Below are 17,117 nucleotides of genomic sequence, written 5' to 3'. Positions count from 1 at the left end.
CATATGCCAACAGTGCTTCTGGGATACAAATTCAAGCACCCTTTTAAGGAAGCAATTTAACAATATTCAACTAAATAAAATATACTTTGAGTGTTATGCTATATGTTAGCTTTATGCAAAACACAGTCAGCAAAAATGGTCGTTCACCACCTTAATGCAGTTTGCAGTCTAAAAGGAAATAAAATATAACCAAGTCTTCAAAATGGTGATGAAGGTGATGAAAAAGAACTGCAGGGTGCTATAGGAACATGTCACAAGGGCATTTAACCTAGTCATGAGGGCCGGGAACCGTACCCTGAGGAAGAGAGTTTCGAAAGTCTTGTGAAAATGTATGTTCTTTGACCTACTAACTATACTTCTAGTAATCTGTCCTAAACTGATCATCAAAGATGTGGAAAAAATTCATGTACATTGATTTTTTTTTCCTCAGGTCCTATTTATTTTAGTGATCTATTGGACGCTGTACGACTGTGAAGTATTGGTTAGATAAGTAACTAGATAGCTCTCCAATGAAATGTAATAGTTACTTAAAATGGTCTTGGGGATGAACTGATAATAACATGAGAAAACGTTCATAGAGCATTAAGAAAAAAAGTAGTTTATAAAATGATATAGGCAGCATGATCAGATTACATTAAAATATCTTAATAAAAAGAAAAAAAAACAAAGAACCGGCAGGAGATGCACCCAGAAGGTTGGGATTATGAGACATTTTAATTTTCTCATTTTTAAAATAATGAACGCCTATTATTTTATTATTGACATGTATTTAAAAAGGCTATAGAAAAATTCAAAGGACTTTATGGCTAATAACAAAAAGGATTTTTAATTACCCCTTTTTAAAAATTTTATTTCTTTTGAATCTATATAAGAAATGACAAAGCTACATATAGGTAATAAGGTAGGTTCCCAGAGTTAGATCATCAGAACTAGTGAGGGTTAGTTGAGAAAACTGACTGTAGTTAGCTTGAAAAAGAGAAAGTTTAGGACACATTTTTATTGCTATCAAGTACATAGGAGTTTTTGTATGGATCAAAAAAGTAGACTTAATATATTTCTTCAGGTAGTTTCTATCCACTAGCGTACTTATGTATTAATCTGACTAACAATTTACTAAATACATGCTGTGCACTAAGTTGGAGGTTGTGGGGATACAAAAATAATTAAGACTCATTTCCTGCCCTCCTTGAGCTGGTACCAGAACAAATATTTGGAAGTGATAATGTTACAAGTTACAATAGTTTCTAACTGTTGGAGCTGTCCAAGAAGAAAACGGGCAACTTAGAGTGTTGGAACAGAGCCAAACTCACCATCTGTCAGAGATGCTCTAGAAAAAATTCTCCCATTGATACGGTGATAAGGGTAGATAAATTCTAAGATACCTACTGTAAGCCTAATATTCTGTTATCTATGCTTATATTCATGTTTGAATATACACCTTCCTGAAACACCTCTCTCATTTATTAATGCTCCTTAGTACTGACCAAAGGACCCCCTTCCCACCATGTTTCTCGTCCTTCCTTCTCCTTCCCATCATCTTGTCCATTTTTCCCCTTGCCCTATTGAATGCTCTGGGAAGATCTGCAGTAAAACAGTGAAGGGAAGAAGATTAGGTGGTATGAGCCGTAAAGACTATACTCCTCGCCTGCTTTCCTCTTCTTGACTCCTCCATTGCCAGCCATTTTGGAAGGCAGAATCTTGAATATCCTTCTCATTTCCTCACTTAAGCTCCTTACTCTTCCTAAAAAGAAATGCTGCAGAAACTTAGAGTCCAGATTTTTTTCCTAAAATGCAGATGGATTTTTCTTTTAATCCTTTATTTATCCAAACACCTTGGTCTTTCTCTACAGGGGTCACAGTGAGAAGAAACAATTAGAAAGAGGCAGCATGTACATATGACAGGAAGACCTTCACTTCTTATCCAACTTTTTGGTTGCTAAAGATAAAACTCTTAGAAAACTTTGGTGGGACTATGTGCTTGTGTCAGGGATAGGAGAACAAGGAAAGAAGTTTTTTGTTTTTAATTTTATTTTATTACGTTATGTTAATCACCATACATTACATTATTAGTTTCTGGTGTAGTGTTCCATAATTCATTGTTTGCATATAACACCCAGTGCTCCATTCAATACGTGCCCTCTTTAATACCCATCACCAGGCTAACCCATCCCCCCACCCCCCTCCCCTCTAGAACCCTCAGTTTGTTTCTGAGTCCATAGTCTCTCATGGTTCGTCTCCCCCTCCAATTTCCCCCCCTTCATTTTTCCCTTCCTACTATCTTCTTTTTTTTCAACATACATTATTTGTTTCAGAGGTACAGGTCTATGATTCAACAGTCTTACACAATTCACAGCGCTCGCATAGCACATACCCTCCCCAATGTCTATCACCCATCCCTCCCACCCCCCACCACTCCAGCAACCCTCAGTTTGTTTCCTGAGATTAAGAATAAGGAAAGAAGTTTTGACTGTGTATTCTGTTGAACTATGGTCCTGGAATGAGTGAAACCCTGCCTAGAAAGAGAAACATTCTATGGGCACCTGGGTGGCTCAATCAGTTAAGCGTCTCCCTTCAGCTCAGGTCATGATCCCAGGGTCCTGGGATTGAGCTGCTATGGGGGGCTCCCTGCTCAGCAGGAAGTTTGTTTCTCTTCTCCCTGTGCCCACCCCCCCTCACCCCGGCTTGTATGAGTGCTCTTCTCTCTCTCTCAAATAAATAAGTAAAATCTTAAAAAAAAAAAAAAAGGAAGAGAAAGGAACATTCTAGCCAACAAAAGAACCTAATAACAGAGCTCCAGCTGAGAACTCATATACCCTCATGAGGCCTCAGTTTCCCATCTAATAGTTCCTTTTACCCCTTTCCCTGTGTCTTCTAGAATTTGTGTGTGTGTGTGTGTGTGTCTGTGTCTTCTAGAATTCTTAACTTCACAGCTATTCCTTCGTTCTAGAAGCTCCCCCCGCCCTGCTCCCAGGTAAGGGGGAGAGGGATGTGACTTTACCCTGGTTGAAATTCTGAATGCATTCTCAATCACAGACAGTTGCAGCTGGAAGTTAATGAATGTAAAAATAGAATTTTCAAAGGGAGCTGAAAGAATCAGTATGTCCAAATCTAATTTGCAGATGAGTAAAGAGGTTCAGTGTGGTGAAGTAACCTGTTAATGGTCCTGCATTGCTCAGGAACTGGAGGCATCAGTTTCTTAACGCTTTGTGCATTATCTCTGGAGTTCAACTCTGGAAGTTCCGCATCACACAATGTTTCTGTGTGATCTAGAGCAGCTCACAAAATCATTCTAAGGCTCATTTGACTCATCTTTATCATAAGATTGTTTGGAAGATTAAAAGAGATCATATATGCAAAGCTCTTGGCATAGTTCCTGGCCAATTATAAGTTCTCAATATATGTCAGCTATAATCATTCTAGTACCTTGCCACTTCTGTAGTATTAAATACAATAAAAGCACAATACTAAACTTTAGATACCTTGTGGGGAAAATAGATCTATTCAGGCTTGCCTGGGACTGACTAACCATTATTTTGACCATTTTTTAATTATTATTTTAAAATACATACTGGTATCCAAAATACTGAATTACAAAATAGAGAAAATTTTTTTTTTGGTTTGAAACTAAATCCGTAAGTCAGGCAGCCTATATGTATTAGTTCACTCTCATTTAGTAGAATTTAGTGAAATTTGGTTTCTATCCCAAAAAGTGACATCATAGGCCAAGCCCCCCAGGGAGCATATTAAATTAATTGGGCAACTGTGAGATTATGAGTGCCAATAAATTATTTGTTCTCATTGTTTTTAGTTTTATACCAAATTTGGAAGTCATGTGGTTAGTATCCCTTCTCCTAGAATTCTCTGGCAAACAGTCTAGACTCTTTAAAAAACATTTGACTTCTAATTATCTAAATATGTGGAATATTCTTTGTAACCACAGCAAAGCAAGGCCTTTGAGGATTACAAGCACCGAATTAATGTAGACCTGGAATCCTTGTTTTGAAGAAATATGGAATAGTCTTCTTTGTCCAGCCCAAATGCCTTCCTTGAGTGCTAAGTGGCAAGGACCATACAGGAAGTTTAAAGAGAGGTCACGTTTGGCACGCACAGCACTGTTTCACTGTGAATCACTTCATAGGGTGACATGCACGGGACTATTTGAAAGAACAGAAAAAGAACAGTATGCTATGTGACGCATCTCTGTATTTTTCTTTCAAAAAAAATGAAGGTGTCACCACTTTGGTCTCTCCTACCTTATCGTGACTGGGGCACACACTCAACTTCCATTGAAAATCTGGCAGGATGAAGGAAGGACACCACTTCCTGCTTTTGTCTTGTTCTATCTCCTTTGAAGAAAACAAACAGTGTTTATTGTTTTCCTGTTCTGAGAAACTGTCCTCTCCCTTCTCTCAAGCCTTGCTGTTTCAGGAGCTGGATCCTCTCTGAATGGCACTGCTCTGCCTGGTTTCCGACAGTTAAATCTTCCTTACTTCCTGCTTATCTTCGCTCCTTGTAAAGTCTTAACACTTAGAGTCCAGGGAGCATGTGGTCAGCACTTTTACAGGAAGTCCCAATATAGGATGGTCTCTCTCGGATGTGACCCTCTGTCATTGCAGAGGCCTGAGCACCCATTTCCTGGTTATTTCTCCCGACCTGCCACGGGAGGGCTGGGCTGACTTCTTTCCATGTCCTTCCGCCTGAGCAACTGGTTAGTATCACAAATGCAGCGGCGCATTTAGCCAACCTTCGTTCCATCGGCGGCAGGCTGGGATGAACATCAAATGAGAGGAATTCATGTACTAGCATCACAACTGTTTAAGCTCTTTCTAGTATCTTTACCAAAGGAACTGTGTTTCAAAGGCAGTCTTTCCAGAATCCCAAGCTGGAAGACGCTTTGATGTCTTCACCCCCTGACTGGGTGAGAGTTTATTAAAGAGGTGTTCACATAAGGAACGTTTTTGCAAAAGGGACTTTGAGGTTAGTGTTGGTAATGGAATCCCAAGGTGAAAGTGCTGCGTCTGCGTCTGCACTTGAAATGAACACTGTGCTCCGTAATCAGTGCTTTGTTTGGCGTGTGTTCTGTGAGAGACACGCTCTACGACTTCTCTCCCATCCCTGGCACCCCAAATTCTTGTGTTCTTATGCAAAATGTCAGTTTAGGAAAGATCATGAAAAACTAAAGGTTTCCTCTTGAGGTGCTGCCTTTATTTTTTTGAGAGCTTCAGAGTGAGAGCAAGCGAGAGACTGTTGTTTTGTCATGTAGGTGCATATACATGCGCACATGTGTGGTGTCTTCTTTTCATTTACTGGGAGAAACAAACATGGTGCCATTCCTTTGTTAACCTCTTTAATGTTTCATGTTCTGACCTGCTGCCTTATCTTTAAATTATCCTGCAAATCACAGCAACCCCTGGTGGGTAAAGCGAGCTGAGAACATTTCAAATGTATTTATAATTTCTACCTGCCAAGTTTGCCTGTATTAAATGCTGGCCTCTGCAAGTGGGATTAAATATATTTCAAGCAAGCAAGTTGCCGCTGCCTGGCATGACTGAGATCCAAAAGCTAGCCAGCCATGTTTGTCATGCTGATGTGACTTTCACTTAAGAATATTGCTTTCGCTGAGGAGGAAAAAAAAAAAAATGCTCCCCACACACATGTGTGTGGACGCTCCCCGAATAGCTGCTGAGCTTAGTGTGGTCCAGGGCCACCATATTTACCAATCCCTGTGACTGCCTTTGCAAATGACATGTGGCTCCTGTTCCTTTACTGTTTATCTTCTTAGGAAGTGAAAAATTCATACCTTCAGATGTCAAATTATTTAATATCATAAATCATGCAAGAATTTTCGTTTGAAATCTTAGATGAACCTCATTTAACTGATATATTATTTTATTCCCTTTGGCTATTAGATTCAAATGATTCCATGCTTAATTAACCAAGGTACTTAAGGAAGAATGAATATTATAGCAGCTATTTGTGGATAAGTAGCAGAAATTGAAGGATGATTTCAGAATGATTTGTCTACCTAAACCAAAGTGCAGGAGTTACGTTTTGGAATTTAAATAATTATTCAGAAATCAAAACGCAGCTATATTTTATGAATTCTCCAAATAACACAGTTCTTGTGACTTAAGATGGAATCCTTGCTAAAATATAGTCTCCATTTCTCCTTCTCTCTACCATATTTTTCCCCATTTAGTGCAATTCCATTCAAGCGGTATTCATCTAATCCTAGTCAAGATTCCGCAACATGAACTCCAGAGACGAATAAGATGTGTTCGTGTCCTCAAGGAGCTTCTGGCCAGTTGGTCAAATTATTCAATGAAGTGTTATGGGGATTCAAAGTTGGGGGACCAAGAAAACCTTTAAGATCATGATAGTGTTTGAGAAAGGTCTTGATCTTGATTGAGTAGGATTCCAAAATGCAGAGATACAGGGGGGAAGGAAACAGCATCTTCAAGTACTCTGAGATTAGAAAACATAAAACACATCAGGGAGATAGTAGGCAGCCCAGCTCGTCAGCTTACTGAGCAACGGCTAACATGAGAAATAGTGTTGTTCGGAATAAATTGGAAGAGGTGAAAAGACATTCAGATACCTGCCAAGAGCTTATTGTATTTGGCTATAATGTAGTCATTAGGAGCCTGGGATCTGGGATCAGTCAGACCCGGGCTGAATCCTGGCTCTACCACCTATTGGCTGAATGGTCTTGATTAAGTTACTTCCCTGAGCCACCCCCCCCACCGCCCAGCCCTGTTCCTCACTTCTAACTCAGGGACCAGAGGATTATCTGCCCAAGAGACTGTCAGCCTTAGAGATGTGTATAAAGTACTTAGACTGGGGCACATAGAGTGTGAACCCTTGTTTTGCAATCTTACTCAGCCTCTCTGTGTCCCAGTTTCCTCATCGTCAAATGAGGGTAATAACAGCACCTATCTTGTAGGGTTGTGAGAATTAGCTGAGCATAGATGCTACTACACAGTGAGTGTCAAATAATGTTATCTTCTGTTGTCATTTCCTGTGCCTGGTGCACACTCTATGTTCAGTAAGTATTTGTTGACTGAATAAATGAAAGCTACACATTATTAAAGCAGATGATATAGAAGGCTGGAAAGGGTATTGCTAAAGGTGCTGTGGCTCCTACTCTATGTCTAATCTGTATCTAATGCATTATCCTTCCTGATACAATTACTTTAAACCAAATAAAAATAATAGGCATAGATTTCCTCAAACTTCAGAGCATTAGCAATCTCTCGTTATCGCTACACAAGACAGTGAGGGTAGGGATAGTACTGAGAGAATGTAAATCAGGGGCGCCTGGGTGTGTCAGTGGGTTAAGCAGCCAGCTCTTGATTTCCACTCAGGGTATGGTCTCAGGGTTAGGAGACTGAGTCCCGCGTCAGGCTCATACGCTGGGTGTGGAGCCTGCTTAAGATTCTCTCCCTTTCCTTCCGTCTCTTCCCCCCTAAACAAAAGTCTAGAATATAAATGACAATTTAGGTAGTTTAAATTATCGGAATACATTTGCATAATCTAGTTGTACAGTTTACTTGTAAAGACATAGACAATAAGTATCATTGCCTAATATTTTAAAATATTATTTCTTAAAATATTAAAAGTATTTTCAAGTATTTTTTTTAGAAAAAGACTGAAAAGATATAAATAATCAACTCCCAAATTTTATGCTTATTTTTCCGATTTCTGTCAGTTTCCTGACATAGCTAACATAAGCAGGTAAATCTTTTCAGTAAATTGAGCAGTTGGAGACTCAAGCAAATACCCAAGTCAAGACTCAAATGTCTTGAGGAACTCGGGCAAGTTACATATATCCCATGTTGCTCTTGGTTTCCCATCTCTTCTTTGCTTCAAACCCCCATGCAAGTTTCTTCCTTTTTTGGGCAACCTGTGAATTTTCAGCATCCTTTTTGGCTTTTACAAAGTTGTGGCAGGCAACCCTCTTGGCAATTTTTATACCAAGCTCTCGAGTAGCTAGCTGGTTGCTGAGTTCCTCAGCCTTCTCAATGTTCCACTCTTCCACAGCCTGGTCTATGCTCTTTTCAAGGCCCGACTTGTCAATTTTTTTTCTTTTTAACCGGGGGGGGGGGGGGGGGCGCGTCAAACCTATCATTGAATCCAAAATACTGAGTAAGCTCCTTCCACTGGGTTTCACTTGAGGTCTGTTCACTATGAGAATCTTCTTCATTCTTCAATTTACCTTTCCTGAGGTGTTTTCTTTTTTCCCCTCTGATTCCCGAAGTTGAGGTTTTCTGTTCAGAATGTTTTTTATGCAATTCTTGAAATTTATGCTACATATTTAAGGGAATTCCAGAGGGGCATTCTTCACATGCATTTACATTTGCTTCTACTCCAGGCTTTGGTCCATCAGTAGGGAAATCTGAGATCTCTGTTTCTGTAATGGCCCCATCTTCTTTAGCTTCCTGTAAGTTAAGTCCAGAGTTCTCTAATGGGGCTTCATCTTCAGAATTCAACTCAATATCACTTTCATTTAGGCCAGGAGGTAGCAGCCCACTCCACATCTTTTCTTCTGTAGGAGCCAGTCGCCCGGCAGCCATCTTAAGACCCCGCCAACCTCAAGTATTTTTTTAAGTGCTTCAATCTCAGTTGAAGTGGTTCTCAAAGTGTGGTCTCAGATCAGCAGAATACCATTACCTCAATACCATTTGCCACACGTGCAAATTCTCAGGCTCCTTTCAGACCTGAGGAATCAGAAACTCTAGGGTTAGAGCTAAAGACATATTTTTAATAAGCCCACCAGATAGTTCTGATGCTTACTCAAGTTTGAGAACCATTGGAATAGTGGTTTTGTTATAAAGGGCATAAAGGCCTATAGGATAACTTAGTGACTATATCTGACTAATTCCCGTAACCAAATTTTCAACTTTTTCTATTCTGCAACAATTTTTTGCTCTGGAAGAAATATCCTGTGAAAATTTTAAGACCAATTGAGTTGCGTCTCTGGTCATGTGCCTCTCATTTTGGCAAAGGGCCAGTGCTGAGCACAATCCAGTTACTCAACTCAATTACTCCTGATTCATTTAGGCAAACTCAATTGTACTTGACTTTTTCAGGCCCGACTCGATTGTGCTTTTAAATTCCTACACTCGATTTGATTGTGCTCAAAATTTGTTGTATGCCACCTTGTAACTTGTAGATTTAAGCACATACCAAAGAGAGGTGCTTCTAGGGCAGTTTTGAAGATTGGGTTATTGGTATTTGTTGGCACTTACACCTCTGTCCCCTCTCCCTTCCTCTCTCTCTCCAAGATGGGACACTATAGGGTGAGATATGCTCCATTGGCCCCTTACATGGACCATATTCTACCCCCCTGCTATGGTTGAACTCATGGCAAAGATTTCAAAGCTCCTAAGAAGGTGATCCTCATTTTCTGTCACAAAGCAACTATGTTTAGCTATGTTTAACTATTCCTATCTTAAAAATGGGGAAAATGAGACACAGAGACATTTCCCCTTACCAAAATTTACATTGTTTGTCAAAATCAGAATTTTTTTTTTTAAGATTTCTACCTCATTGGGCTGCACATCACACCTTCTTTCAGTTGTGCTGTGTCTAAGTGACTAAGTCCTTCTTCTTTGCCAAGTTTTTGAATGCATTCAATAACCCACAAGGCCGAGGGATACTTAGTCATTTGCTACTCCCTGGGAAGTACCTATACCTGAAAGAATTTTACTGAACCCTTGTCAGCAAAATCTAGTCTTGATAAAATAGATGATGATAAATGCTCTGGTTCAGCATTATTAAAACAGATGGAGGAAGTGCTGGTCATTTTGCCTGGTTGTATGGCTTCCAGGTGTCAGAATGAAAATACTTAATGACTTTTATCACAAGACTGGTTTTGTTGGGAGATTGGAAGGTAGCGGAAGAAGTGGTCTATGCTGAAAAGAAGCTCTCATGACATTTCAGAGGACTGGGGCCTACTTACATTCTCCTGCAGTGTTAAGGATGAAGGGCCATGAGATTCGGCTCTCCTCTTGTGGTACAAGACGTATGTCTTATTAGTGGCCACTGTGGCCATGATTAGGCTTCTGGAGGTTCGATTAAAAGGAAGAATTTTCTAAACATACATGTTTAAACAGCTCAGAAAAAGCAAGATTGTAACCAACCACAGATTATATCCTTCTTATTATCCAGTTAGCCAAATGTTTCCAATAATTCATGCCAGGTGTTGATAGGGAGCAGCTGGGTAAGAAGGTGGTTACGGAACTCGGGGGATGACCTTGATTTGCTTAATTACCTCTCTGCCTGTGATCAGTACGTTTGTTAAGGTACATTTGGTGTAAGATAAGGAAATGCGTTCATTTTGTAACGGATATTTAAAGATTGGCAGGGCGGGGCGGAGGGAGAAGTATAGCCTTAATTGATCGTGGTTAGCTAAATACCGTAGTTGTGAAACTGCCACTACGGTCCATCTCATTTTGAAAGTGTACTTAGAGGTTTGAACATGTTTCATCTGCCTGTTTTTCAGGAAAATGTGTGATCTTTATCATTAAAGAGTATCAGCTTAGGATTGCTACTTCTTTTTTTTTTCTCTTCCTCCTAAGGGCTGATAAAACAGAGATAGACACTTAAATCACAATCTGTTGCCACTTACCTCTTCCCATGCCCCGTCCCCAAAGATTCTCTAGGCAATGACTTTTCAATATGTTCTCATTATTTTTAATGAGTGTGCAGAACATATGACGCATAATGCACAAATAGATAGGTGCCCTTGTACTGAACTTGTCAGATGTAATAAAACGTTGAAGGAGTTAAGATACGGTTTTCTTTAAGATATTATAATTATTTAAATTAAGATGCCCAAGTACAAATCACATGCTATTCAGTTCCTTTTGCTGCCTAAATGAAGCCCCACCACTATCCCGGGTCTCTCTTTAAAAAGAATGTTTAATCACAAACACTAAAAAGACAAAAGAACATTTAATATTGTTATGTCTCTTTAAGTTTACCCTTCTTTAAGTCTGCCCTGATGGCAGGATATTCAATTATAAACGAGTTCAATTATGTTTCCTGGCCACTTATTGAGTTATGTGAAGGAATTTTATCACCTAGTCTTTCCGTAATTAATTCTTTGCACTTCTTAGAGGCTTACGACCAAAGGAAGGATTGTTTAACAGCTCGATACGTTGTTTCAGGTTTCCCACCTTTCCTCATTCTCTCCTTTTCCTTCCTCTCTTCTTTCTTCTGACCTATCATCCTGCTTTTCTGGAAGCAAATGATACTCAGTTTGGTATCTTTCTATTACAGAATATATTTCTGCATTATGTTTCTACATTAAAATGCTCAGTGGTGATGATGAGGAAGATAATGGTACATTACATTAACTTACATTAAAAGGCCAGATGGTGATGAAGATGGAGGTAATGGTAGGAGAATGGAGAAAATATCCCCAAGAACAACAAAGCCTCCCCTTGATGGTCATTACTTCATAAATATTGGAGTCTGTGGCTCCTGGTATATGGAACTGTTGACCTTAGCACCCTGCAGGGGAGTTATAGACTTTCAACTTAACTTGAAAGAGCTCACCTTCTCCCTCCTCTCCTTCCCAGAAGCTACATATTTCATCTGTGGACCCTTGACTTCCCACTGGAGGAGAAAAACACACAGAAACAAACAAGCAAAAAACAAAAAACAAACCCCAAAATTACAAAACACAAAAAAACCCAACCAAAACATCTTACCTATTACTTGCTTGCATTCCATCTCCCTGAGACCAAATATTTCTCTTCTTTAATACTCAGAGACTGGTAGCCAGGAGAATTGTCAGCCCTCTACTGCCCTCTATTTCTGGGTCCATATTGACGATGAAAGGACTCAATTGTTCAGCAAATACTGAACACCTATTCCCAGTTTAGCTGATCAAATATTTAGTAAACATTTATTTGTGCTAGAGTTGCGCCACATACTGTGTACTCTAAAATGTATTAAGACATGATCCCTGAACTCCAAGAACTTAAAGACAATGCTGAGTGTCATTAGAGAAACAAGAATATGGCACACTACCTTCTGTGGGGAAGGTGGTTGGGAGGGGAAGAGTTGTACACATATTTTTTTTAGTTGCAGAAATTGAAGGAACAAGCTAAGAGGTTAATAGCGAACCAGAAGTTATATAAAATGAAGAAATCAATAAGAACTTTAAAATTATGAAAAATTTCATTAATGAGGTGGGATTCTGTTTGGGCCATGGATAGATTCAAAGAAAGTAGGAAGTCCAGGGATCTGGAAAAGCATGAGCCAATGGCAGGAAGGAAGACTGAGGAAAAGGGAGGAGTGGAGGAAAGGAACATTTTGGTCATAGTGATAATACTGTTGGCTACTTATGCTATCATGCGAGCCAAATTTGTATGCCTGTAACCAGACTATTTCCAAGGATAATATAGAAATCCATCAAATTTAAGATCCATTTGACGCCTTCTTTTATAAAGTCTGTGTTCATAAGTTCCCTAAGTTCTGGGTTTAGGTTTATTCCTGAGGCTTGCATTCAACTGGAGCATCTGCAAACGGGGAAGGTTTAAGATGGTCTCATTACATGGCTGTCACTTGGTTCTGGCTGTTGGGTGGGGCACCTTGATTCTAGTTAATGTGTCTTTTCATCCTCTAGAAAGCTAGTCCAGCTTCCTTATAGGACATTTCAGAACAACAAAAACAGAAGTTGCAGGGGCTCTTAAGGTCTAGCCTTGCAGGTTGCAGTGTTACTTCTGCCTCATTCTCTTTGTCAAAGGAAGTCACAACGCCCATTAGGATTCAGGGGATGGGTAGATAGATGCCATGACTGCCTGGAAAGAGCAGCAGAGTCACACTTCCAGGAGGCATAACTCACTGGGGCTAATATTGTTACAATCTCTCACATTTGGTTAGGAAAGCTGAAGAGAACACTGCTCTATAGCACAATGAGTATTGGTCAGGGATGTGAGATGCCCATTATTGACGCAGGACCGCCACTCTAGATGTTCAAGTTTGGAAAAGTCATTTAACTTCTTGGGTCTTATCTTTCTTAATTCCATTCATGAAGAGCTTATTGAGTTCTTTTTTGATGAAAATACAGTGTGAGAGAAGCCAGAGTAGAGAAGGCCTCTCCTTTTCCCTAACTTTGTTGTTCAGCAATATTTTTAGTCATGACACTCTTGCTAAACATAAACTCCTGGCCCTCTTCGTGTGACTTTTCTTCCCAGCCCATGTAGATTTACCTTTCTACAGTAGATAACCACAATCTTGACTGGGGACTTGGGAATAAGAGTTGGATTATGGAGATAGTGATAAACTAATAAATACTAAAATTATCAAAATAAAAAAATTGACAGTAAACAGGGAGAAGAGTTCCCTTATCTACAAAACGAGGAGATTGAACTAATTGGTCTCTTAGACCGCTTCCTACAGCAAAATACTATTCTCTGAATTTCTGTGCATCAAATTTTGGCATGACGCTCAATACAGATAGCACCTGAATTATGAATGATCTCTATATATATGAATGGGCTTTGGGAGTGTGCCTCTGAGCATTTGTTTGTTCTACAGTTCAGAATGCCTCGGGAGCATTTGACATAAAGAGTGACTTCTCTTAAGTAAATGTAGAATAACATACTGCCAGCAGAGATCTCCCTCATGGCCACCTTTTTGACCCCTTGCCATTGTGTTTCTTGTTGCTATAGTGGTTAATACACAAAGGTGTAGCCCTTCCTGCAATCTTCTGATGCCACCATGGCGGTGGGTACCATAAGAGACTTCACTCCTGTAGTTAGCTTGGAAGGAAATGTATTCCTTCTTTCCAATATTGGAAGTTTTGGTGCATTTTCCCGTAAGATGTTTTTAAATATAACCCATCTGATAGAATGTAAATTATTACATAGTGTTATGCTCTGGAGATACTGTGCAGTGAATAAACCCTGTTGGCTCTTTGCAACCCAGGCACAATTTATCAGCATTCCTTTTGACAGACAGAAAGGAAAAATTCACGTTATATAAGAAGCAGGTTTACAAAGAAACTTAAATACACACTTAAAAACTTTAAATACAAACTTAAAAAACGTAACGTGTTTTTTAACTAGAAATTGTCTCGTCTGTCCCTACCGTCATAGTTTATTTAAAGCTCATTTCCATCACACATGAAGAAAAGTGAATGAATTGCAAACACTATTCATTAAGGTTTTGGCCATCCTTAATGCAATAAAAAATCTCTGGGTTCTGAATTCTTCAATTTGAAAAATAGGACTGTGTCAGCACTAGCAACTTGTTGAAAACTTGGCAGATATTTTCAATGTAATTATTAATGCGAGCCACCTCAATTCCTCTTTGGTATGAGACAGGTTGTAAATAAATTATATAAATAAATATTAATGTAATTATTAACTTGATAATTTTATGTGCTATGTTGGCATGCAAGGAAATTAAAGATGAAGGCTGCTGGACTTGTGTTTGAGGATATACATAACAGTGACTTATTCCCAATATCATGAAGAGATGGAAGTACACTAGATCGAGCCTTGTCTTCAGCTACATAACAGAGTATGACTGTTAAAAAAATATGTGTAATTTCTCATAGTGTTTAAGTTAATAACATGTCACTATAATTTGTGTACTTCTGAAACAGAAACCAAATCTTATGTGGGTCCTAGTTGGAATGAAAGTAAAGGCACATAGCTACAAACAAGCTAGCAGCTTACTTTTCGAAAAGCCCAGCATTTGCTCTCAGAGAGTAGTTCAGAGGTTCCTCTTTAACCTAGGTAGGTAGGAGTTTCTTACAGAAAAGAATAGCAATAGCAGCAATAGCACGTAAATGTCTGATTTCCTTCACAACCCTTTGAAAATGTAACCCGAGGATGGCTTTGCCTCTCACCCCTCAGCGTCCAGTAGCTCTCAAGGGAGTTGGCAGGTCTTATCAGACTGGAGCAGCCAGACAAGGGCAGCCAGCACATTGAGAGGCCAGGGCAGTGTGATGGTCAAGGCCATTGGGCAGGTAGTGAAAGGCCTCTTGCTGTGTTAAACAAATGTGGTTTCCTTCCTGGCTTCCGCAGGAGCTAATTTTGTTTTTCACTTCTCTTTTGGCATCCGAACAATAAGGACTCATAAGGCCATTCTGCCTGTGAGGAGATGTGCATTAGATTATCATAAATCCACAGATAAAAAGTACAGTGGTCAATGAGACCAGGCGTTCCTGGATGAAATAAAGGGTTTAATTGAAAGTACTGTCCCAGGGGAAACATGATTGAGCATGGTATTGAGTAGACATTAATTACCTCAGACCAGAGAGTAAAGAAAGTGGAAGGAAGACCATTCCATTTATTTTAGGTTCCCAAATCTGCTTTCCTTTAAGAGAAGGTGGGGAGATTATTTGAATAGACCGCTAGGAGGGAAAAAGTGAATTTTCGCTCATACACGATGTTCTTAGAACACCATTCATGTTTTTTTAGGAAGTTGCAGCTGAATTTTCTGCTAATACAGATATTTTTGTTGGAAGTTAGAGATCAAGGCAGAGCACAACGTGTCCTGATAGGCTGAAGAATGGTTAAAATTGATATATCCCTATTCTGTTGTTATAACATATTAGTAAATAAATCGCATTTATTCATAATTCTAGAATTTTTTTATTCTTTATGTTTCTCAGCTTGTTTTTTTTAGGAGGTTGGGTTTCCATTCCCTAGTGTAACAGAAAAAAAAAAAATAAGTTGAGGAGGCATCTGAACATACGGTCCCCATTAAACACTAGACGGCTTGCTTTCTACCAGTAAAATACGGCTGCCTTTATAAATCATGCATGTTTGTTTAGCCAATGCCCTACTTTTGATGTGGCTGAAATAATGGGATGAACTCTACATCGACAAGAGACAAAGCCTAGGATCAAGGACTGCCTTAACAAGAAAGTAATTGGTCAGGTGTCTCTTCTAGCAGTCATTAACATATTTGAATTATGACTTTGATTCTTCCTTCGGGTCAAATAGCATATAAAAAATATTCTGGGTTACCTATGACTAATATGCAATGGATTTGAAAGTCAAAGACAGGGAGATACCAGATACATTGAGAGTGTTTGATTTGGTGTTTGTACACAATGGTGCCCAATTTAGTAAAACAAACAAAAACTGTCAAAGCAACTTTTGGTTTATTTGCTTTCCAGTTTTATTTAGAGTAAGTGAAGTCACTTAGTAAGTGAATTTAAACTTCTCACCCAATTGTTTAGGAGTTGATAGAGACACGATCTTTGTTTTAAATGTGAAAAAATTGCTTTTTGGGGGGTTAATTTGAACAGAGTAGTTGCCAAATAACACCAGCTGTCATAATAAAGTAGAAGTGAATGACAGATTTACTCCACCCCATATCAAAACTCAAGAGCGGATATGGTGATCAGATGAGCCAAAATAAATGTGAGTTCTTAGAAGCATTTGTGAGCTATTTTCTTGCATAGCTCAGCCCTTCATAGGCATCAGTATGGCAATAGGTCATGATTAAGCTTATTAGCATTGTAGAAAATGAGGAGGGGGAATTTGTTGCTGTATGTATCCCAGATCCACTACTCAAAATCCCATTTGATGACGGTGGTCATGGTGATAGTGGAACTTAATTAGCAGCTTTTAAAATAATTTTTTATTATTAATTAACTGTGGTCCATATTGAACTACAATGGGAGAATTAACTGATCCAGCACTTATCAGCAGTGCTCTTAGGAGGAATAGGAAGTGATGAGAATCATAAGAATGGGAAAAAGAAAATAAAACAGAGTTCAGAGGAGGGCAAATTGTTTTCTCACTGGTAAAATCAGGAAAGGAACAAGTGGCTTATATGCTGAGACACAAAATCAGGATATTTGGAGATATTAAGTAAAGAGTCTCTTACTCCATTATACCTTCACTGCAAAATTTCTTTTGAGGTGAAAATAGTTTCTGTATTTGATATATACACACATACATGTAAAATAAAGCTTTTTTTTTTTCTTATGCTTGACTTCAGTATCATAAAATTTGTAGGTTTGTATTGTCAGGAAAATGCTTGACTAAAGTGATTCATTCACTCACTGTACTTAGATGAGTCTTCCTTTTTCATGTATCAGCAAGTAAAAATGGAGTTGTGTTGGATTAATTAAAAAAAAT

General features: G+C 38.9%; 1 protein-coding gene and 1 pseudogene across 9 annotated transcripts in view; one reads left to right on the top strand and one right to left on the bottom strand.

Moving 5' to 3' along the window:
• PARD3B (par-3 family cell polarity regulator beta) overlaps positions 1–17,117 on the top strand; it is a 1,017,627-nt gene that overhangs the window by 565,522 nt on the left and 434,988 nt on the right. The window lies entirely within an intron of this gene.
• On the bottom strand, positions 7,739–8,543 carry LOC112839786 (protein FAM204A pseudogene; annotated as a pseudogene).

This window comes from Callorhinus ursinus, unplaced genomic scaffold (assembly GCF_003265705.2).
Source record: "Callorhinus ursinus isolate GAN/ISIS: 27379988/994484 unplaced genomic scaffold, GSC_fseal_2.0 scaffold2, whole genome shotgun sequence".
In the NCBI taxonomy this organism is placed as follows: Eukaryota; Metazoa; Chordata; class Mammalia; order Carnivora; family Otariidae; genus Callorhinus; species Callorhinus ursinus.
The sequence above is the reverse complement of the archived record's forward strand: the minus strand, read 5'-3'. Positions and strand labels throughout refer to the sequence as shown.